The sequence below is a fragment of the Ixodes scapularis genome, unplaced genomic scaffold (genome assembly GCF_016920785.2).
Source record: "Ixodes scapularis isolate PalLabHiFi unplaced genomic scaffold, ASM1692078v2 PGA_scaffold4__175_contigs__length_147842914, whole genome shotgun sequence".
NCBI classification, from domain to species: domain Eukaryota; kingdom Metazoa; phylum Arthropoda; class Arachnida; order Ixodida; family Ixodidae; genus Ixodes; species Ixodes scapularis.
This window is the reverse complement of record NW_024609879.1, coordinates 112,159,079-112,183,699: the sequence shown is the minus strand read 5'-3', so window position 1 is coordinate 112,183,699 and position 24,621 is coordinate 112,159,079. Positions and strand designations below refer to the sequence as shown.

At 45.3% G+C, this 24,621-nt stretch overlaps 1 protein-coding gene across 1 annotated transcript in view; it reads right to left on the bottom strand.

The window, feature by feature from the left end:
* LOC115324175 (U8-agatoxin-Ao1a) overlaps positions 1–24,621 on the bottom strand; it is a 153,991-nt gene that overhangs the window by 68,038 nt on the left and 61,332 nt on the right. Inside the window, exon 2 of the mRNA XM_042293355.1 lies at positions 21,368–21,401. The gene's annotated coding sequence lies outside the window, so the exon portion shown is untranslated. The remainder of the gene's footprint in view (positions 1–21,367; positions 21,402–24,621) is intronic.

Sequence of the window (24,621 nt, the reverse complement as noted above, 5' to 3'; positions counted from 1 at the left end):
ATTGGCAGGTTATGTATACCATTTTTTTTTTTTTTTGTATCTCTGACCGCCGAAGCAGAAAAGCCGCATGCTGCTCGAGCAACATGCTAAATACAGTCTGGGCCATGGGGAGAGAATCACAAGTAAGACAGCCCAAGTGCAGGGGCAAAGTAAAACAAAAAACAAAAAAAACAAGAAACATTTATCATATACGTTGCTCGCATTTGACCTTTGCTGGATTCGGATAGTATTTCAACGGGTGGTAGCTGTGGACTAGTTTATATCAACCGTCAAGTAATGTATAACAAACATAAGCGAAGGTGTCTAGCTCGTTATTAGTCCCCTAAGCTCTAAAATTGAGATTTTACTTTTATCGAATTGTCGTGAAGCTAAAATACCAGAAGCTTTTCTCACGCAGATTGCCGTCCTTCACAGGTTCCACATTTTCTGCTACTAGTGCTGCATCTACCACTGAACAGACGTTCGAATGCTTGCTTTCACTCCTGTTTTCCTCTGTTGTCAGAAAGTCCAGCTGTAGTGAGTTTAGAGGCTGAGGAAGCCTTTGGGGACCTGCAGCAGTGTCCCTTTTAATTGGAAATGACATTTCAGACTAAAGGGCGTTTTTTGCGAATACCCAAGGATAGAATAAAATTGTCAGGAAAACGTACAAGAATTCCAAATTACGGCACTATTGCTGTGCATATTTTGGGCAGTTCAATACATATCATACAGGCAACTGGGGGCGATTCGGCCGTTTTTGCTGCTACCATACAAACTAATTTCCAGTAATTGTGCATCTTCTGAGAAATATGCCTGCATACGTGTATCAACTATATAATTAATTCACGAAGAAGCTACATTTATGTAAAACAACCGTGTTCCACGAGCACTTCAAAGATAATCAGACACAGGGCCCTTAAAACATCTGCGAACCAGCGCATGCAGAGTGGCAGCGAAAAGTCGGGGTCGCAAGCTAATTTGCCGACCACCCAAAGGCCCATGATATAAATGCCACTTCATGTGCCTTGAAAGCGGTATGTAATATTGTCTTAAAACATGAACATGCAAGGGACAGAATTCCAGCGTCTGAAACACTTGCGCCACCACTTCACCGATTTCTCGCAAAATTGCCTTGTGTCGTGTGAACGGACGGGGAGGTTCATCGGCGGAATTGCCTCCGCCGATAGCTTTCGGGATTTGTAACCCAATTTTAAAGGTAAAATGGACAAGCAGGCTTATAAAATGTATGGAAGCACGTCAATATCGGCCTAATTAACTCAACATCTTGTACACCGGGTAAACCAAGTCCAGCTCCTCGAAGAGCCTGCGGCACACAACGCCAAACCAGGAAACCGGTGCTGGGAAGCGAGCAGTGTTGCGGAATGGGAACCCCCATTCCATTCCAATTCCATTCCGGGGAAATAGAGTTTTCCATAATTCAATTCCTTTTAACTCCTAGTAATGGGAACACTGAGCCCATTCCCACTCCTGGAATGGCTGAATCGTTTTATTCCATTCCTCTAATTCCTAAACGTAAAAATTGGCACTTTACAACTAAATTGCGTTGCTTGGTTGGGCAGAAATAGTCAAAAATGTATTTGAATACAAATACTTGGATAGATAAATATAGTAGCTAAAATACTGATACTCAAATATATCTTTAAAAATGTCTTGCGATACGTATCGGAAATACATTTTAAAAAGAGTCAAAAATCTTTGGAAAATCAAATACAGGACTACATTTTAGGGAGGGCAGAAATATGAAGACTAATAATGCAATACATTTTTCAAATTTCTTTGAGACGCCAACTGAAATGAGGCTTTAAGTTTGAAGTGGATGTTTTTTTGTTTTGTTTTTATCCCGAAATTACTTTCCCGCAGGCTTGGCGTTCAATGGGTTCAAAAAACGTTCCATGAAGGATCGACCGCGGTCCCTTTCTTGGCATCCTGTCTGTCTGACCAGCGATGCGAAAAGACTTCGACCTTTAAATAAAGTCCATCAAAACATCATCACTTCCCTATCCAATAAGGGCACCCCTGTCAACACTGATCACATGACGTCACGACGGAATGAACTAGTAATCTTGTATCTGTAGGTGTTGCCTTGAACATGAAACTTTGCCCACGCTGCTGTATGCGAAAGTACAATACGTACTCTCGTTGTAGGTGACCTCGTTGAAGACCATGCAGGCAGTTGCATTTGGAATTTTCGAGAGTAGGGTGGAAAACCTGAAGCATCCTGGAGCACATGTCTTATGTTCTGTTACGGTTGAAAAATAGATACGGTGGCATCTCTGTTGTGACGGTCCTACCTGCCGACCTTCCACCTCCCAGCGCATGAATGGCAGTCCTCAAGTTTCGGCTAGCATCATTCAAACAGAGACCTGTGGATTGCGACCTGAGATGGCCGGCACAGGTTTGAGCTCTCCGAGAAACAGCGCACTCGAGACGAGTCGCAGGAGCACGAAGTCTGGGTCCGCACAGCGAGGCCACGTCTGGCCTCCTTCCTGGGTATCGGATCACCAGAGCAGCGGATCAGGTTCACGTCGACTGATGACGTGCCCTTGAGCCGTGCATCAGGTGCAGAGCCATTCGGATTTGTGTTGAACTTTACTGATGAAAGGCGCCATCGCCGCCCCCCTTCCCTCCCCCTTCGTTCTTTGCTTTGACGCTTGTTTTTTGTGGGTAGCGGACATTTCATCGAACCTTGTTTCATCGAACGCCGTTTCATCGAATGAATGGACATTTCATCGAACGCCGCTTCATCGAACGCCGTTTCATCGAATCGCTAAGGGCCGTTTCATCGAATTTCTCTGTATCGAGTTCTGGGGCATAACAGTGCTTCGTAGATGTTTTACCTTACATTTGTTAAGACTAAGGTAGTCACTTGTGAAACTGTTTTTAGGATGGAGCCAAATTACTAGAAATAAAAACCATTGACATAAAAACAAATGGATATGCGACTTACTGAAAAGTTTTGCTCATGTACATATCAGAAAACATGACACCGGAGGTAAAGGACCGGCACTTAGAACACTTTTGAGTGTCTGTCGTTTTTTTTTTTTTTTTTTTACCGACTGTCTGGGGGTTTCGGTAATGTGCAATTCACACCAGCTCGTTTGTACACTTACGCTTAGTTGAAGGTTTATTCACGAAAAGCATTTAACTGCCAGGCCAGCACGGTTATAATAAAACGATACTCTGCTAGGAGAGCACACAAAATAAAATATAACGATACTCTGATTCTCAGCTTTATGCTCAGATTGACCGTTTCTGCTTTTTTTGACAGTGAAGGGGAACCACTTCCCCTTCACTGTAAATTTTATCACCGACCCTTTTGCCTATGAATCATCTTCAGGGCGCTTTCTTAGGAAGGCCAACCCGCACCAGACAATAGTAAAGCCCTGGCTGTGCTCTGTCACCCAAGAAGACCGAAGCCTTTCGGATCCTCACATAACCCAAGGTTGCAGGTACACGCTGTCCGACAATAAAACACTACCCGCTTCCCGCTTTTTTTTTTGTCTAATTTTTAATTGTTTTATGTGACATGGAGGCTTTTTTCTCGAAGCAGGATATGTTCGCAATGGAACTTATCTCGCCACTGCATACTGTGATTTAAAAAAAAGGAGAATTAGATGGCGTTGTGTATAAAAATTAAGATAAATTACAAAAATATTGCAGGCTGTAACGGCGTTCGATGAAAAGGCGTTCGATGAAGCGGCTTCGATGAAACGGCGTTCGATGAAACGGTGTTCGATGAAACGGCTTCGATGAAACGGCGTTTGATGAAACGGCGTTTGACGAAATGTCCGGACCCAGTTTTTTGTACTGCATTTTTTTTTTTTTTTGCGTAGAAGTTTGTTAGGTTTTTACGCGGGTTTGCCGTTTCCCGCTCATTTTATTTCTGAACAACTGACTCGCTGACTAACTCAATATAGCTAAACGTAAAAAAAAAAAAAAAAAATTAATAAAAAAATATATAAAGAACCGGGCCCATTCCATTCCCATTCCATTCCGGGCAAAAGGCATATAATTCCATTCCCATCCCATTCCCCTCAACGTTGCCGCGATTCCATTCCCATTCCATTCCGCGGTCGCGAAAATGTGGACTGATTCCGGTATCATTCCAACTCCGGAGTGGCAACTCCGCAACACTGGAAGCGAGCCGATGCGAGATCGCGGAGCGGGGTCATCCCCCTGACGTCACGGTATACACCTCACCCAATCAAGGCGCGGCGACCGCAGCGACGCTTGTGTTCGCTCTCGGGGCTAATAGCGAACTGTTTCGTACCTCCTTTCCTTCCAAATGCTCGCCGCCTTTTTCGCTGCGATACATTCACGGTACCCGAATCTATAGCCTCCTGTATACTGGCTAAGCCTAGCAGATTGACACGAGAAGCGGCCACAGAAATGGAAAAGTTGGAGCGGCAGACAACGGATGAGAGGAGAGCCACGTGACTGGCGCCCCGCTGCGGCGAGACGCCGAAACACACTTCTCCCGAGCGAACAAGTGTGTTTCGGGTCCTCGCCGCTGCAAAAGCTGTGCGTTGACGTCCAGGTTCCCCCAGAAATGACTCTTTGATGCTCTGTGCTACCAGATCCTCCCGCTCCAAATCTGCGCCCGGACACTCTATTAGCCCCGAGAGCGAACACAAGCGTCGCTCCGGTCGCCGCGCCCCGATTGGGTGAGGTGTATCGTGACGTCAGGGGGATGACTCCGCTCCGCGATCTCGCATCGGCTCGCTTCCCATGCACCGGTTTCCTGGTTTGGCGTTGTGTGCCGCAAGCTCTTCGAGGAGCTGGACTTCGTTCACCCGGTGTGCAAGACGTTGAGTTAGGCCGATATTGACGTGCTTCCGTACATTTTATAAGCCTGCTTGTTCCTTTTACCTTTAAAATTGCGTTACAAATCCCGAAAGCTATCGGCGGAGCCAATTCCGCCGGTGAACCTTCCCGTTCGTTCACACGTCACAAGGCAATCTTGCGAGGGGTCGGTGAAGCGGTGGCGAAAGTGTTTGTGACGCTGGAATTCTTTTCCTTGCATGTTCATGATTTAGGACGATACCACATCCCGCTTTCAAGGCATTTGAAGTGGCATTTGTACCAAGGGCCTTTCGGTGGTCGGCGAATTAGCTCGCGACCCCGACTCTGCGCTGCCACTCTGCATGCGCTGGTTCGCAGATGTTTTAAAGGCCCTGCGTCTGATAATCTTTGAAGTGCCCGTGAAACAGTGTTGTTTTACATAATTGTAGCTTCTTCGTGAATTAATTATATAGTTTATACACGTATGTAGGCATATTTCTTAGAAGATGCACAATTACTGGAAATTAGTTTGTATGGTAGCAGCAAAAGCGGCCGAATTGCCCCCAGTTGCCTGTATGATATGTATTGAACTGCCCAAAATATGCACCGCAATAGTGCCGTAATTTGGAATGTTTATACTTTTTCCTGACATTCTTTATTCCAGCCTTGGGTATTCGGAAAATACACCGTTTAGTCTGAATTGTCATTTTCAATTAAAAGAGACACTGCTGCAGGTCCCCAAAAGCTTCCTCAGCCTCCAAACTCCCTACAGCTGGACTCTCTGACAACAGAGGAAAACAGGAGTAAAAGCAAGCATTCGAACGTCTGTCCAGTGGTAGATGCAGCACTAGTAGCAAAAAAATGTGGAACCTGTGAAGGGCGACAGTCTGCGTGGGAAAAGCTTCTGGTATTTTAGCTTCAGGAAAATTCGATTTAAGTAAAATCTGGATTTTAGGGCTTAAGGGACTAATAACGAGCTAGACACCTTCGCTTACGTTTGTTATACATTACTTGAGGGTTGATATAAATAAGTTCACAGATACCACCCGTGTATTTAATTGAAATACTATCCGAATCCAACAAAGGTCAAATGCGAGCAATGTACCTATATAATAAATGTTCCTTGTTTTTTTTTTTTTACTTTGCCCCTGCACTTGGGCTGTCTTACTTGTGATTCTCTCCTTATGGCCCAGACTGTATTTAGTATGTTGCTTGAGCAGCATGCAGCTTTTCTGCTTCGGCGATCTTGTTTAAAAAGAGATAAAAAAAATAGTATACCTAACCTGCCAATTCATTCAGACCATCAGCAGGATTTATTATGCGAAATGTAAATCTATAGTGATGCTCCTGCAATTGTGTCCATATTTCTTTATTTTCATATACCAGCTGCGATTCATGCGTTGTCTGCCCTGTCAAGCATGCTTACAATGTTGGTTGAAGTTTCGCCTGTAGCTACAGGCCATACCTCAATAAAGGCACATATAAAAGTTTACCCTTCCTACGAAAAACACGCCATAACAAATTAAATAGAAAAGAGCGCGCCGACAGCTAGCGTCGTCACAGCCTCCACAGGGCGAGCGGGGCGAGCAGGGGAAAAATGCTCTCCTCGCCGTGACGTCACCCCGGTTCGCCATAAGGGGGCGCCACGCGAACTTCTCGGGGCTAATATGGCTCCGTCGTCAAACTGCCAGGCTTTGTGAGTTTAGAGGAGGCTATGCCATGAAAAGCACGTCGGCCGACCCCAATCAATCCATCGACGAATATTTGGATTCGCGCTCGTGATTACATCGAGTGCCGTAAACGGCAACTTGTCGTTGCTCGCGAAATGACAAACGTTCCGTTGTGTGTTTCAAAAGCACGGTGGAAGCTCGGAGTCATCGCACCGGTGCCCGAGCAAGTCGCAACGGCGTGATTTCTCGTTTCACGTTTGAGTTGAGGATTAAGGCCAAGAAGGAAAAAGTCGAAAAATAAATTCACGGCCCTTTTAAGTGAACCGGAATATGGGATAAAGGCACTACAGTCTGTTGCAACGTAGGACTTAAAGAAGAATCCTTGTTGTCGCGATTTGGCGACGTGTGCGCGCAAGACGCCACAATGTTGACGAAGATGGAAAGCTCGCGCAGAACGCGGCGAATCTTCAGCTGCGAGCGACTAAAAAACTTTTTGTTTTGTTTTGTTTACCCTCGGTACTAGCCCCGTTGTTTCTCACATCCGGTGCGCAGAACGGGGAAAAAAAGAAAGGAAGTGCATTACAGCGAAGGACAAGTAAAGAAATGGGGAAGTCAAATGAGTGGCAGTTGCGGTTAAAATGGAAACGTCTTCCGGTAGCTCGGCGAGAGCCAAACCATGTTTTCCCCTAGAGAGGAAGTTTTCCATTCAAAATAATAATGGCCAAAAAAAAAAAAAAAAGAAACATAGAGGCTTTTGGTGGGTTTCAGTGTGCCTAGATTTGAGAGTGCATCCAACTGCTAGGTCGGGGTCGCGTGGTTTTACGAACCGTGTTTTGCAATGCGAGTAGCGAGAATGGTGACGAATCCGTTGATCGTCTGTGAGCGTATCCACCTCTCGACACCCATTCGTCCTCGTCCAGCAACGACGCTATGCATGCGCCTTTCGATTAATTCGCGCAAGAGGAGTCCACCATTAAATTGCAAACGCGCTTTATGGTTTGACTGGCTAGCCCTCTTACATGTAGGCCCCTTGAGCAGGCTCTAGTTTGTCTGGCTCTTTCTTCCGTGTGTTCCGGAAGTTAACGGTAGTTCCGGCTGAAGTCATTGTTTCTTTTCTGTTGGTTTGAGCCTTTTTGCTTCTCAGCCCACAAGCCTCCTTCCTAATCGTCAATGCGTCATGAACAAGAAGCTTTGAAAGACGGATCCTCAAACACATTCATAAACGAAAAAAATACTTATCAACATCGACTTCGACTTTGAGAAACAAGAGTCGCTGTGTGCAATGGACATTTTGGCGAATATGTGCTGCCACCTAGACACGCGACTGGGTTCGAGACTAATTGGCTCGAAAACAACGCGCCCACAAGGCCTCTCCCACCCGTTCCACACCCGAAACGTCAGCCACATCCTGTTCACCCATTGAGGCTCTGTAACCTAGATACGGCTCCCCCAAACTCGCCTTTGTTCGTATCATGTATAATCTGCCCTAGGGTGCCTTCATGTGCGCTTCGCACATGAAGCGCGCATGAAGGCTCCCCATTCTGCCCTGAAGTTTACACAAAGAAACCATCTTCCCTCTCCGCTTGGCCAGAAGAAATAAGAGAGAGAGAGTACTAGAACCATTTGCTCTCGAACCGATGTTTCTACAAAAGGTCGATTATTTTATGTACTAAGTTAGACGTTCTTGACAGTTATGTTTTGGTTATGGCCCGCGAATTGCTTTTATTTATAACTGTAGCGAACAAAAATATATAACTAATAAACCCAGCAAATACGCAACAACACATACGAGGTATACATATAGACCTTTTTCGTGTACTCTCGTTCCCAGCCCCCTAATAGGCGTATCCGGTATGGGCGACGAAGAAATGATACAACGTTTCAACCTGCAAATAGCAAAAAAATAGAGGGGAGGCAAAACGAGAATGTGTGACGGTTACGTTTATATCGTAAAAGGCCTTCTATTGACGTGGCGACGGTAAAACAATGTTTTCGCCCATACTGGAAGTGACGACAATTCAAGATGGCGGCACCCTTGCGGAAAAGGTCCATAGAGCTTTAGGTGCGACTTGTTTGATTTTTATGGGTTCTGAAATGGTTATTGGACAAATCGTGCCCCAAATGTTTTCTTTTGTCAAAAAGGCAATGCATAATTCGTGTTCTTTTTTCTCTAATAAACGCAACATTTGAATAAGGGCACCAAAAGCAAGACTTAACCAAACCTAACCGAACTCCACCTAACCTATGATAACTCAGCCTAACCAAATATAGACTAACTTGACCTGACCTAACCGAACTCGTCAAGACATTCTTTCAATCAACCCAGGATATCTCTCTAGTAAGCGGAGCACAAGGTTGTCTGCTTCTTGCGTAAGGGGTGTGGTTACGTCAGAATGCCGAGCTCTGATTGGCTCCGTTTGGAAATACAGTGGGTAGGCCTCAAGGCAGCTAACATTTAGATCTACCCACTATCCGTCCAACGGACGCCAATCAGAGCTTGGCGTTCTGACGTCACCAGAACCTCTGCTCAAGAAGCACGCGAACTCGCGCTCCGCACAGTCACCGACATTTACGAAAATCAGGGCGTGAAAAGTCCCGTGCATCGCATTATCGCTCCTCATCTAATGAGAATGCGGCATTTGCGGATAGGAATTCCGAAGAACCAATCATGAAGCAAGTAGCATGAATTAACATAATAAGCCGCGCCCCGAATTTCTTCAGCTGTCTGCGACCATTTTCGATTTTCATCACCCGTGTTTTCGAACCCATTATAACGGCTTCATGTGTCTATAGGCCACCAGCCGCTGTGAATATCTGCTTCGCTAATGAAGGCTGGCTGGCGAACCCGCCGCCACGGCTTTCCGTTACATCCGCTAGGTGCCGTCGATTTCGCCGGAGTCGCCAGCAATGACGTCCCGTACAAAACCTAACAAGAGCTTACGCAGTGCCTGGTAAACCGACAACCAACCATACGGACGAGAGTAGGTAGAAAAATGTCTGCAAAAGCAAGTATATACGGTATACATAATTATTCCATAAACCGCACGTTCCATTATGAATCCTCATTACCACAGATGCAAGTCCGACGACGAGGACAAATTTACACATGGCAGGATTCGTAGAGAAGGGCGGGGGACGGGGGAGAGAGAGAGAGGAACTTTAACTTCGTTCCACCGTAACTTGGTAAAGAGCGAACGCTATGGGCGCCTTCGAGTCAATCGAAGGAACGGCGACGAAACACTTGACAACCCTTACCAAAGGTACAGGGTCGAGAGCGCACCCCAAGCAGTTGGCAAAGACGGGAAGGAAAAACTTCCCTCTTACTCGGACCCTCTTCTGTTTGTCCCATACGTCGCTTTGGTCTCCCTTCAAGGCTAGCTCCTCACCATTTGCATAAGAGCGACTTTCCTCCTCCTCTCACCCGTTGCTTCGACAGCACTGCCAGCAACTAGCGAGATGAAGTACAGTCACGTGTCTCCCTCCGACGGGCTAATCGGCTTACTGAGACCGTAGCCTACGCCGTTTGCCAAGCAACGGTGGCGCTGTGTATAGGAGCGCCTGCTATCGCCAGGACGTTTCCTCAAGACACTCAAGACCGTGTCAAGCATGCTCCCCCACTCCCTCCCCCATCCTTGCGCGTTTTGTATAACAGAGACGCGAGCAAGCAAAATCCTTTCAAGACTCGAGCGAATCTTTCATTTATGCTCGGATGCAAATGTTTACGCGGGACTAATCACAATCTTTCACAGGAAGATTAAGTGTCCTGCGCTTGAGGGTTTATGTTCGGATCGACACGACCCGTGTCCGAGCTCTCTTTGGCCTGACGGCATGATTACGCGAGGAAGCATACGTGCCCGCAGAATGCGTCTCATATGTGTGGGGTGACACAAACTAAACTTCCGCTGTGAAAAACAAGCCGAAAAATCGGTGCCTCCACATAGAAAAGTCAACGTTTCACCGAAACTGCACTGAGCAGGTTAGTATTACGGTATAAACTTCCAAGGCGTAGTTCACTTCCCGTACAAAATGAGAGCAAAGGATCTTGACAAAGTCAACTTTGGGAGCGTTTGCCGACGATCGAGTTAGCTACCAAATTTTCTTGTGGCGCCACCTCCCGATAGGTGCAGGTAACCGACAATGCACCCTGAAGTCTGCTTGCTACGGCTATCGGGAGATGGCGCCACAAGAAAAATGTGTCGCTCACTCAGTCGTCTGCGAACGCGGCAATCTTTGACTTTGTCAACTTTTTTATTATCTTTTTTTACAAATAAATAACTGGGCTTTAAACTTTCACACGAAAAAACTGATCTGCTCAGTGCACATTCGGTGTTATTTGGAGCAGTATATGTGCAGGCGCCGATTTTTCCGGCTCCTTCTACACCGGAAGTCCGCTTCGGAACACCATAAAAAGTCTCTGTCAGGTTGAGAGACGCTGGACATGACGACTTACGAGCATATTATTATGGATCGGCTCCAACCAATGAAATTATAGCATTATCTGACAAGAACGCCGACGAAATAATCACGGAGCAAGAAGCGTTAACATGATAAGCCACGCCATACGCCAAACTTTCGATTTGTTCCATTTTTTTTTATAAGAACTAGCGCATGCAAGAAAAAAATGGTTTCCTGTTTTTATTTTACGGGTGACATGGACTCATTCCCTTTATCCATTGGCCGAAGTTGGAAAGTTCTTTCACCATCCCTTTAAGCTTTCAGTGAATATAGAAAAAAGAAATGAGTTCCTGTGGACTTTTCCAAACATAAATGTAATTTGGCGGCATGCACAACTTGTTTTAATAACGCGAGCGGTGTTTTACAAAACCCATCTATTCCGCTCGTTGAGCCTTCTGGTTTTCACGTGCTTTAGTTTTCCCCAGTGCCTAAGCCTATTTTTACTTGAAAAGAAAAAAGAAAAGGGTGTCGACTGGCGGTAATTGATTTCATGTTTTGGTTCTCTGGCGAAGCTTACACGGATATTCCATTTCTGCAAATTCTGAATCGGGATTTGGACCTCAGTGCAGGGGCGCTTTTTCGCGGATGTAGGTTTGTCCAGCCCGGTTCAGCGTTGGAGCTTGATTGTTTGTTTCCGTTTATGGGATATGTCGTTTGCTAGCCGTGGCGTCTACATTTTCACAAATCTAACTGGGATTACCACGAAGCTGTGTTCTTGTAGACGTCGGCGTCGACTGAAAGCTTAAATAAACATATATTACTCGCAGCAACCACACACCGCCAGTTTTGTTTACACGCGAAACAAACAAAAAAAAATCCTGTGTTCATAAAAATTGCGCAGTGCAAGAAAATGGTGTCGGAGGTCCTAGGTTGTCGCCGCGCTCATCGATCATCAGGAACGAGGTAGCGCACAGTAATTCAAGCTCGGCGTCTCGAAGCACACCGTCACGGTTTTAGGGTTATTGGATCATACCAGACATTGCAGAATTCATTACAAGTAATCAAATTACTCGTAATCAATCACTTTTTTTTGTAATTCAACAATCGTTTATGAGAACGGAATCGCAAGAATAATGTGAATACTTTTGAAATTACTGAGATTACTTGTAACCGTTAGTATTTTCCTCGTCCCATTTCTAAGAACGTTCTTTGTTCGTACAAGTTTCCTACCAATGAATTCTCGACCCAAGTTTCCGGCAGAAAGATGTAATTATCTAAATTGATGGATTGAAACGGTAAGTACGTTATAGGTCGATGTTTCTAATCCAATGATGGACAGTGCGGAATACCCGTTTCCAAACCGGCAGAAAACTCTGTCGTTTTCAAAAATTCAAAGTAATCGGAGCACTAACGGTTACTTTTTCAAGAAACGGTGAACCACTTTTCGTCTCATGTATGTGAGTAATCTAATTCAATACATTTAACCCGGAGTAATGATAACTGTAATATATTACTTCTTTTTTTTATGTGTGTAACGTGTACAGATTGCTTGATACTCGTTTTGGCATTCATAAACTTTGAGGAGCACGCCAAAATGTTGAAACTCTCGTTTGGAGAAAACGATTGCAATGAACTTTGGAAAAGCGTAACTCAAATGCACATTACAGAAACATATTTACATTTGTAATAATTATTTCTGAAGCGCTTCAGTCGTCCCGAAAGAAGTACTTCGTAACCATGTCTCTGGTCACGATCCCATGCTCATGGATTATTATAAAAGTGGGGAATGGCTCACCCAATAACAGACAAGTCGAGTGGCCCTTTCGGATTTAGTGATTTATCAAAATAATTGCCTCGCGTCGCGTGACGCGAGTGGCGATCCATACACCGTCTTGCAGTATTATCGAAGTTTAGACGACGAAATATAGCAACACTCGTATACGTAACGTTGAGCCCATTATGGCAGAAGAGAAACGCAATTGCGTTACTCGTTAATTATGCAAAAGTAATGCATTACCGTCCTGATAAAGTACACAGATACCGCTACCGTTACTTCCAAAATCTAACAAACGTTACTTTCGCGTTAATTTACATAGCAGTGCCAACGATACGCTGCGGTTACGAACTTCAAGAGTGATTGGGCATTAACAGAGCGATTTCATAATATACTTAGTACTTGCTAGGGATATTTGTAGAATATAGCGGGGTGCCGATGGGGGGCGCTCTGTCCTTTTGAAGGGATGAAACCCCAGACCAATTTTAAACGAAAGTAATATATGAGGAACGTCATTTTATAGACAATACTTCCAAATCGTAACGAAGTAACTTTACTCGATAGTCACTTCGACTTGTAACGAATACCTTAGAAAGTTACTGAAATATGACGCGTTACCAGTAACGTCGTTTCCTGCAACGCGTTACTTGCAACACTGAGTCTTATCTTACTCAACATTCGTTGTGGCTTAAAAAAATTCAATGCCGAAGTTGTGATTAAAGAGTTAAAACGCGCCAACAAACGACTGAACTTTGTGCCGACGACTGCAATTTCCTAAGCCGCACCCGGTTTTCTTTTTTAAAGCGCGGCTCATAGGCGCCCGTTTCCGGCTTGAGCGGCGTCGCTGTCGGCGTCGGCGTAACCGCGTGGTGCATTATGGGACGCGTGACGTAACGTATGACGTCATCAGTGACGATGATGATGATGTCATCACGATGACGCCACGTGACGTAACAGATGACGTCACACGGGACGTCAACGGTGACACCACTGATGTCACCATCGTCCTCGTCACGTGACGCCACGGTGGTCACGTGACCCCCGTGAGGTCACGTGACCCTCGTGAGGAGACGGCGACGCCGCTCGGAGGGAGGAGTAGGAGACAGGATGAGGAGGTGAGGAGGAGGGAGGAGGGCTTTACGCTCCCTTTAGTACCCTTCCCTCCTCCTCCTCGAGAGCTGCGCTCTGATTCGGCATTACAGGGAGTTGTAAACGGCTTTCATTGTTTGCTGCTTATAATTAATTAATGAAGTATTGGAAGGCCTCAAAGGTACCTGTGAACTATGGACGTCTCACAATGCCTTGAAGCCTGCATTGTGCAAAACTGTAACAAAGAAAATTACGTAGGACATTATGCCCAATGTTGAGTTCTTTGTGTCGTGAACTGGTTTCTCTTCAATATAGCAGCAATTTGCCATAAATCCTATTCATGGCACATTGGTGACACATTATACACATGGCACATTATACAGACTGCCCATATCTGTTTTCTGAAGTTTCATGCTAGATGACGTTCATGAATGTTGAAGACCTTTTGCAGACATCTGGAAGTGGATACAAGATAGGGCTTGGCGTCGGCCAAAGATGTTTAACTTGATTAGTTGCCATACTTTAACCGAAAACTGATGGGTTAACCGGTCTCGTTCAATTCTATGCATAATAAATTTTAAAAGTCGACATTACATTTATTTTTTGCCTTTGGTGATTATGTGATAAACGACGCAATACACAATCTCGGTTACGAATCAACTTCAATTCGATACGAAGTTGAGGTTAGTTCAAAGACACACTCACTGATTACTACTTCAGCTGCATGGGGCAAAGAGGTTCGTTAATATTCTCCGGTGAGAGCAGCCTCCCTTGATTGTTCGGAAGCGTCTCTGCTACCTGCGCTAAACTGAATGGCTGGGTCACACGTAACCTTCTACACCTTTCTGGAGTTACAAATCTCGCCCTTACAGCTTTCTTTAGGTTAAAATTTCGCCTAAAGTTTGCCCTTCGTATAGGTGTGCTCGTCCCTTTCTACTTGGTGAAAGCATTTAATTTTTACTTTATCTTGGTTCGTCAATAATTTTACCTATTAACCAGTTAGAAAAATTTATCGAGATTAAAGCATTAATTGATTAATCAGTAGGTTAATTGATCAATTGCCCAGCCCAAGTTACAAGAAAAATGCAGTCTGAGCATCTGGTTGACGCGGGATATGATAATGAGTGCGTTTAGTCCTTCTACCACTCAGATCAATATTCAAGATTGTCAGACATCTTTGTTCATTTTGTGTCACTTGCTGAATTTCCCTTTCATTATGTGCATGTTACAGATTTGTACTTCATGTTTTTTTTTTGTTTTCTAATGATTACTATACTCGATTGCAAACAACCTCTTTAGACTTTGACGCTGAAAACGTTTCAACGTTCGTTTTCTGCCTCTCCGTGATGTGTCTGTGTTTTATTTTTTGTTTATTGTTTTAACAGTTACAAACTAGAACCAACTTAGAGAAGTAAAAAAAAAAAAACGAGAGATAGAAAGTTTCAGAAATGCACACTTAACCAGATATTACGCATTCTCATTTATGTAATGTAACAATTCTGTAAGCAAAACTTAACTAAAAAAAATAAAACCATCAAGACGTTGTGCCATAAAAAGCATAAACTAATCCGTTGACATAATTACCGTTGTGACTCTTCTACGCGCGGCACCATTATGTAAAACCCGCTGACCTTATATTATATGTTGAACTTGTTACCTGCATTTGTCAGCAAGATTCAAGATGTTTTTCACTTCGGGAAACGGTGTACTTTATAATAAAATAGCCAAAAAAAATGAAAAACTCTTACAACTCCCTGTAACGCGAATTAGAGCGCAGCTCTTGAGAAGGAGGACGGAAGGGTACTGAGGGGAAGGTATACCCCTCCTCCCTCCTCACATCCTCATCCTGTCTGCTACTCTTCCCTCTGAGCGGCGTCGCCGTCGCCTCACGAGGGTCACGTGACCTCACGGGGGTCATGTGACATCACGGGGGTCACGTGACCCCTATGAGGTCACGTGACGATGACGTCACCAGTGACGTCAATTTCGACGTCATCAGTAACGTCATCAGTAACGTCATCAGTGACGATGACCATGACGATGCGAATTCCGATGACGCCATCAGTGACGATGACGATGCGGATGCCGTTGACGTCACTGATGACGTCATCAGAGACGATGACGACGGCAATGCCGATGACGTCATAACTGACGTCACGCGTCCCATAATGCACCGCGCGGTTACGCCGACGGCTACGGCGACGCCGCTCAAGCCAGAAACAGGCGCCTAAGAGCTGTGCTCTAAAAAAAATTGTTGGGGGGGAGGGGGGGGAAGACACTTGTAGGTAGCAAAGCTCTGGTGCTCGGACTTCTACATCACATACCGAAGGCAAGCGGGAGGCCGATATTTAACACATGCCCTGATGCGTCATCGTTCGCTTTCCACTCACGCCCTCAATAATGAAACAGGAGTCTCAGCCGAACACCTGACGTAAGCGCATACGTCCAATCTTCGCCGCACGTTGGCTTGCCGCATCTATAAGTGACGTCGACAAAAGCAGCACTACGGCCTCGCTCTCCAAGGCCGAGGTCCCGCTGCTAGTGCTAGAACTTACATGATACATCATCACTCAAAAGACAGGGTGCTCGCTTCAGACATAACGACCGAAATATCCGCGGACGCGCCTCCGACATTTTCGGGCATGATTGCTCTATACAAACATGTATTCTTAGGACATGTCTGTAGACCATTTTTGAATAACCGATTGGAATAGTATGATGTATTAAACCACAGTATAACAGTGCTCATACATCATACGAAAGATCCCCGGAGTTCTCCGCGGACAATTATGACAGAGAGCTCTCCGCGGATACGCCTGACGATTGTTCGATACATACGTTTCTGCAGACGGTTTCTGCGTAACCAGTGAGCCAAGACTGTCCTATACAAGCAAGAAACACGCATCAAACAGAGTCTCAGACTGCCTTTTGTACGGTGTATTTACAGCCTCACCGCGAAGCTTACGAGGTGTTGGCCTCCCCAGGATGCGAAGGAACAGCCCCCAAAACCCGCCAGCCGGACAGCACGCGCCAGCGAGCCCACTCATCCGACGAAGCTCATGCCGCGGGGAAGCCAAGCACGGTCAAAGTAAACAGGACTTTCCGCTGCACCGCCGGACAAAAACACCGTGGTCGTCCCCACGACTAAGCCCTCGGTCAGACGTAGTTGCAATAACGCCGGGCCTCCGACTACGTTTACGATGGACCGTGCACCTCGGTCGTAACTCTTAATGCGCGCCAAGACCGCGCTCCGGAAGCCCGGGCAAACACTGCGCTTCACGTGCGCTGCATGCGGCTCCTGCCGCGGGTCATTACGAGCGCTCTGCAGGGAGCGAGTGTCCTGGGCCCTCCGGTTGCTAATCCGTCACGCTCTCGCTCATCTAATCTGCTGATTAAGGAAGAGACAGGAGGCCCTATTGCGCCGCGCCGAGGCCGAGATGCTATTTCTGATACGAGACAAAAAGGTTGCTATCCGGCATCGAAGATGATGGTTTCAGGGACTGAATCAAGCTGGATTGATCTATCTTGCCACGCAAATTTGCATCTCTGCTGCCGCAGAACGACTCCGTTTTTATCTGCCTTTGCCTTTTATTATCGGATCTAACGTAAATCTATAGTATTGTACGCCTCAAGTTTGGGCAGCGCCTCTACGGATCAAAATTTAAGAAATTTCGGTCGCGTTTGGATCGTCCGTCATGGCGCTTTCTCGCGTTTCTCGCGGACGCTAAGTTGGCAGAATAACTTTGGCCGATATAAAATTGTGAAAAGCTTCAAGAAAGTCCTTCTTATCGTATTGATGTAGGACACTAAAAGCCCGAGCAGCAGTTTTTTTTTTTTTTTCTCGTTTATTCGACCTTTTTATTTCTTTGAGACGCTGGAGTACCCAGAGTTGAGTGATGCTGCCACACACTCGCTAACGACCACGGCACGTGCATGATCGAACGCTGCAGCGACGCTTAACTATCGACGCCAGCCCTATGTGGCCGCGTCTTACAAACGCGCTTGCACCCCCCCCCCCCCTCCCCCTCCCGCCCAACCTCGCCGAGAGAAACAGGCTTCTACAGCGAGCAAGTGTATCGAAACGAGTGTTTGGTGCATCGGAACGTATGGAAGGGCATGCTTATGCTAGGGCAACGTGCAGAGCGGCAGCAAGAATAGAAGAATAGACTGTTGGGCTAGTTGGTAAATGTTCATGATAAAAAATAGCGCGAAACACATGGACGCAGAAGAGAGAAATACATACAAAAGTGGCGTTGGGGAAGGCCCGGTGATGAGGCAGCCAAGCGCTCGCCGTTCAAATCGAGAGGGGAAAAACAGCACGTGGGCGCATGTGACGGGTGAACAAACGTATACAAAGTGCACCAGTAGCAGATGAACTTGAAGACCGCCTACATCATTGTAATAATCTCTATATTCACGCCGCCATTTTTTTCTATATTCAGGCTGTAGGTTTCCTCCTGAGCCTGCGCAGAAGCTTTCATTTGCGGACTGCAGAGCGCAAGCTTGTCTGCTTCTTTTGCAGGGGTTCTGGGCACGTCAAAACGTCGCGTTCTGATTGGCTTTGATTGAAAGGATAGTGGGTAGACCTCAAGGCAGTTTGATTTGAGTTCTACCCACTATCCTTTCAATCAGAGCCAATCACAGCTCGGCGTTTTGACGTCACTACAACCCCTGCAAAAGAAGCAGACGAACTTGCGCTTCTCATAGCAGACGTCGTGCATGCGTCCGCTACCCAATGACTCGACATTTTTTTTTCTTTGTTCTGTGATAAGCATTTAAAAGGGGCACACTATACTTTGTTTCAGCTTAGGTCCGACCGCGGTCGATGCTATGAGCCGAAGGGCCAATCAAACAGCGAAAGAGGCACAACGTCATGGCGTGCTTTCTGCAGTCGATAGGACCAGCTGGTCCGTCTCTGGAGGGAAAGGAGGCCCCTACAAGCCTAGAAAAGGGCTGCCGAGAGGATTCGCACAGAATTCGGCTTTTGAGATCAGGAAGATTCGGCTCTTGAGACTGGGGCTAAAGTATGGGCTGTAATTTTGGGAGTTTTGTGATGTAAATTACTGTTGACTTGTCGTTTTGTTTTAAAATATTCGTGGCCACACTGGCCATCGTAAACCAACCCACGTCGTAATGTGTCCAGCGGGATCGAACAACTTTTAGTTTTTTTTTTCTTATTTAACTTCCGGGGGACTTCCATCGGGCGAACACCATCATCGATCGTCACCATCCTGGCCGGCCCCCTCTCCACAGAAAGTTGACTCGTTTTATGATCTAAGATCGATCATTAACACTGCAACCTTAATTACACAACCGAGCGGGAAGTATTACGTTAATTGCTATATTCCAATTATGGCACCGTAATATCAGTTTGCAAGAGGTATTAACTAGGGTACGCGTCAAACCCGTCTAATGTCCGCAATTAAAGCGTCCGTGGGGCCCTATTCCGCAATGTTTCAATGCTAACCTCCCACCTTATCGGGCAAACTTTACACGTCCTGGAAAGCCAGGTTTCAGTTTAAAATGTTTCCTGTGCCGCAATCGGCTTTAAAAGCGGGCCGGCGTTCCTATTTAGCACACTGTGAAGGTTATTCTCGGGCATTATCCACCCTACGAATATAGTTTCGTGAGCCTGAACTTTCGCAATGCACTAATGCACGCCACACACAACCACGCCGCCGCCCTTTCCCTAACTCCTTGCGGTCGACTTCCGATATCTCGGCGCCCACGGATACAAGGCCGTAACCTTCGAAGCTATTACTTTTTTCGTCTTAATCGGTAACTGCGGTAATAAAACCATCCGTACGGAAACGTTTCATTGCCGGAAACGTGCAGCGGCACCTCCCCCCGCCCCCCTCCACACACACACACACCTTAAAAAAGACATGGCAATAATAAATGCGAAGACGTCTACACGAATCGATATGTTTCCCAGTGGTCCTCTTATCGCAACGAACGACCGAAACCACTGAAGGGTCCAACGGTCGGCTAACCGTCTGCTTGCTTTTTAACTTGAAGAGCAGCACCTCAACCATTTCCTCATCGGAAATAACTTTTTTTTTTCGGTGAAAATAAGCCATACAGTTTTGAAGATTCTGCGCTTCGATTGGCTCACGTAATTCGGAGCGCAAGTTCGTCTGCTTCCTTTGCAGGAGTTGTGGTGACGTCGAGGTCGACGAGAAACGCCGCATGGCGGCAGACACGTCCGTTTTGGCGTCGTCGCGTGTTAGCGTCGCACTCGGCGAGAGACGCTGCAAGACGCTCTGTTGACGATGCTGACCCAAGTTCACCGCCTTAGTGATGACAGTTGAAAGGGAAAGACGCAAACCTCGTCTCACAGGTGTTATAGCCGTTATAGACATGAAACTCTCAAGTTTTGAACAGCGCCCCTGGCGAGAAACATAGGATATTGAGGTCGCGTTTCCACTGTACGTATAATTGCGTCCTTTTAAACGCTCATTTAGTGCGCGTGAACCATGAGCAGACACCGAGGACAACTGACGGACGCTAGTTTACGCCCGTGCGCGGTATTATGATGGGACGCAAGAACACCGCTTCACTTCAGAATTAAATGGTCGCGTCCCGCGGACGCTAGCAGAGGGGCCTCTTTTGTGATCGTGACTCGTAAATACTTCTTCGCCCCCTGGCCGAGAAAAACAGGCCTATTTTGTAACCACGACCGCGACATCGAACAACTTTCTTCGTCGTCCACGATGAAGCACTCGTCCGCATAAGCGGTTTTTGCTTCTTTTCTTTTTTTTATTTAGGCCATCGCTGGCACCGGCAAGCGTACAGCGCTCTGACGGAACGTAATCCTTCACCGTGTCGTTAAGAAGCTTGGCAGTGCCATGCGGTCGGTGTATGTATGTATAAGCACCTTCCTAAGCAAATGCGCTTGAAACTAAATGTTTTTTGTTTCGATTTTTTTTTGTGCGTGTCACGTCGGTAGAGTACGTAACGTTGTATGCGCTGAAACTACTATGTATTTTACACGCTGCGTGAAGCGGTAGTTTAGGATGTCAAAACGCTACCCAAAATACCCTCTTTTTCACTTGCGGAGTTTGGTATTAATTGCGCAAAGCGAACAAAGTCAAACGGAAACTACAGGTGAAAAAGAAAAAAAAAACTACTTGTGACTTTACAGTGTGCGGGAGTCACCATGGAGTCACTTACTGCGAAGTTGAAAGAAGCCACTTCCCGCCACTCAAAATGTCTTCAATAAAAAAATAAAAAAACGGTTTTTTATTATGATATTTTTAATTTTGAATATGTAACTTAGATGACTTAGAACGTCCGTAAATAATTTGGAAACGATGACATTATTGCACATGACCTTGAAGAAACAAACAAAACAGTGAGACACAACGCTGTACACATGATGCTGTATGGGTGCTTTCCGTGTAGAAAGAAAAGTATGTATTGAGACACAAATATTTTTTCCGGGTGTCTGGGATTTCGTAGGATACGATTTGAATAAAAAAAATTTGGAACGACGAATTCGTTGTCAAGATCCTTTTTTGTTTGAACAACATTACACTTCTCTTGTTAAGGGATGGCTGGAGCCAAAATGTACTTCACTAAGCAAATGTTTAAGTGGAGCATAGAGAAATCTCATGGTTTAGAAATAGAACGGATTAGCCCGTAACGCCAGACTTACCAGAGTTGTTTGTAGCGATGAAACACCGACAGACCTGGAAGAGAAGGAAGAAGCTGTAAGGAATACGGTGGTTTCACACGTCTATGAAATAAAAGACAATTAAATTATTGTGACAAAGCAGGCTAACAGGGACAATATGAAGTCTCATATTTTGTTTTCATATCTATATTTCCGTTACATTTCAGTGCGACTCATAGATGGTGGTGAAACACGTTCGGTCGACATGGGACAATGTGACATGTCGAGACGACCAAACGAATTGAGTACACGAGAGTCATTAGACTTCTTTTTTTATTGTCAAGGGTTAATAGAGCAAGTTTTCCGGCGCCCACAACCCGAGAAACAGATACATCTGCATCAGAAATAGTATAGCCTACGCTCGAAACGCCTTTTCTACTTTGTTCCAATTTGGTGAATCTCCTGCTCATGTCCTTCAAATTACTTATTTTCGGAAGTTCTCATTTTGCATTTAAAATTAAGTTTCGAAAATCTCTCGCCCTACAGAGATACTTATGGAAGTTTAAACAAACCGGTTGAATTGGTCGTTTCGCACGATGTATATTGTAACATTCAAAGACAGGTTATGAGGAAACGATAAATTTTACAACTGATTACTTATCGAAAGCTACTATGTCTAATACTTGGTTTCCATGCAGATGCTCGTGTTCTAGAAGTCCCATACAGGTAGTGGCTCCGACTGTCCATTAGAGCTTAACTTCCCTGCGCATATTAGCATCAAAGGTTAAAAATAGTTGCTAGGTGGCGCAAGCCGCTGCCCTATAGAGATGGTTTAACCATATATTCCTCCATCTATCCGTCCATCCATCCGTCAGTTCATTCATCCATCAGGGCATACCTCCATCCATCCATTCATTCATCCGTCTATCCAGTCATTCGTCCGGCAGGAATGCACGGGTGTTTTGCTTTTCAAAGAAACATTTCTATGCATGCACATTCCCACCACTTTGTAAAGAACCACTCTTGCCGCACAGTGTATTGTTGGCTTAAAGATTATTCTTTTAACATGGGAGCAGGTGGGGCGAGTTTGCGGAAGCATCGTCCAAAGCCTATGCCATCTCAAACTGGTCTTTTTGCGACCACAGAATTCTCTTTCTGAGAGCCCCTTTATTTTGACTTAAGCTTGAATCACACATTTGCGTTTGTGTATGTAATTCCATTGTGTTTCAACCGCCTGTAACCGCTTATGATGAGAGCATACATTGGTGCCATCTATCAGGAAGCCGAGCAAACACTCCTGGTCTGCGCACATTTTGCGCATCATCTTCCACCACGTGCTTGAAATAACTTTGACATCGATGCCATTTTTCGTAGATAGTACGTACAATTGATCTCCAAAATATTGCTAAACCTTCAGTTCACTTATAGAGTTTAAATCGAAAGTGTTCTTGTGCTACACCTAACAGATGGCGCCAGCGTGCCGGTGCGCTCTCTTGTCGACGGTGGTTACATGCGCGGTTTCAACTCAGTCCATCACACTCGAACGGAAATGTATGAAACAGCTTTCAGTTAGGTACAGGAAGCCTCGCTGCTGATGGAATCACTGAACGAAGAAACTCATTTAGAATGTGAAGACATACCTTTTCCTCAAACTCCGACCCTTGAGCACCTTAACGTTTGCTCGACGCTACCAGAGTCCTTTTAAAGCCTTTTCGGAATCTATGTTGTCGGAACTATGTTGTCGGAATAAAACTTGTGGCGAGACAACTCCATGCAAGCGAAACAATTCAGGGGCGGAGACGAATTTCACCCGAACAAACTTCGCATGTAGCCCTGCGGCATTTCCTCTATACTTGCCAAGCACAAGTCGAGAACAGGAAACTGGCGGCTCTGCGAAGACCTTCAATAGATTCTTGAACCGAACGCTGCTTGAAATTGGCTTTCCTGTTTGCTCACGGCGTGGAAAAGAAAACAGTCTAAACCAAACCCTAACCCTGTTTATATAGCTTCGCAGATTTGGTTGCTCCGCAAACTTTGTCGCGCACCGAAGTATAAAGCGGGAGGGTAGCGGAAAAGACCTCGCGATAGAGTTTATTCAAATTTTCGGGGGCAAGTTGTTTTCTCGCGAATGAATCTCGCTCAGGAGCGTTATTGTAAGGCGCATTCTTTCAGGTAGTATTTAGGTGCGGAATCTTGAATGGTGCTTTTCGCATCGGTGACTCGGAATGTTCGTTAAACCTTTAAACCTTTGGGGGTTGACGGGAAAGTTTAATGTTTTATATTTCTAGTTAGTTCTCTCGGTTTCGGCGCAAAAGTGCTTGCTCTGGCGAGTCACGTGGTGGTTAGAATAACAGGCTTTGAACGTTGCCTTTACCGTTTAAATTCGGGGTCGACTGTTCTTCCTGCAGTTAAAAAGGGTAAAAGGCCTCGCTGGAATTGTTCCGTGTACGCATTTAAAATCCAAATGTAACTCAATATATTTTACGGGCTATAGAAGCCAGATGAGTGCGGTATTTATACAAAATTCTTAACAAAAGATCTGAAGGTTTGAGATGAATCGGAAGAGATTCAGATGGAAGTTGTCGCTGCAAAGGTTCAGGTGCTGATGGTTCATCATGACATGTCAAGAACGTATTTCAGGGCTGCCGACCTAATTCTCTATTTGTTACTCCTATGTTTAAAAAAAAATTAATGTGCTACTTATTTTTTTCTTCTTTTTTAACAGGTGGCAGTCCGAGAGCAAACAAGAGAAGTGTACGAAGAGGAGGCTGCGAACCATCACTGTCACATCACGGTCACTATCCAATTCCACGTTTCAGTTTTATTTCGAAACGATCTCGCGTGTTAGTGTCATTTCAAGTGCGCCCATGAAGACTGTTGATAAAGGCACGGAAGGTGCATGGCGAATTAATAAAGTTCTGGAAGGATGTCTATAAAAACAATTTGCGCCGGATGAAAGGCAAGTGAAACATCATTTGTAGCGAACACGGCAATACGTGTCTATGTATACGCTTTATTTCAGAATAGGAATCTGGGGGCTAGGGTAAAAAGAGACAAGCTTGTTTTCTGGAGGCACCTCCGCCACTGATTTTCACATCACTCATTAGAGAAACAAAAACTCACGTGTATATTACCACGCATTGCGCAAAAACAGTTTTTTTTATAAACCTATTAAGTTGGAATATCAACTGCAGATCACGAGTATTTTAGAAAATTTGCTTGAATCTTTTTTTTTTTTTTTTTGATGTTCTACTTGAATAGTTGTTTTGAGCCATTTCAACTATGCTGGGTGTGTG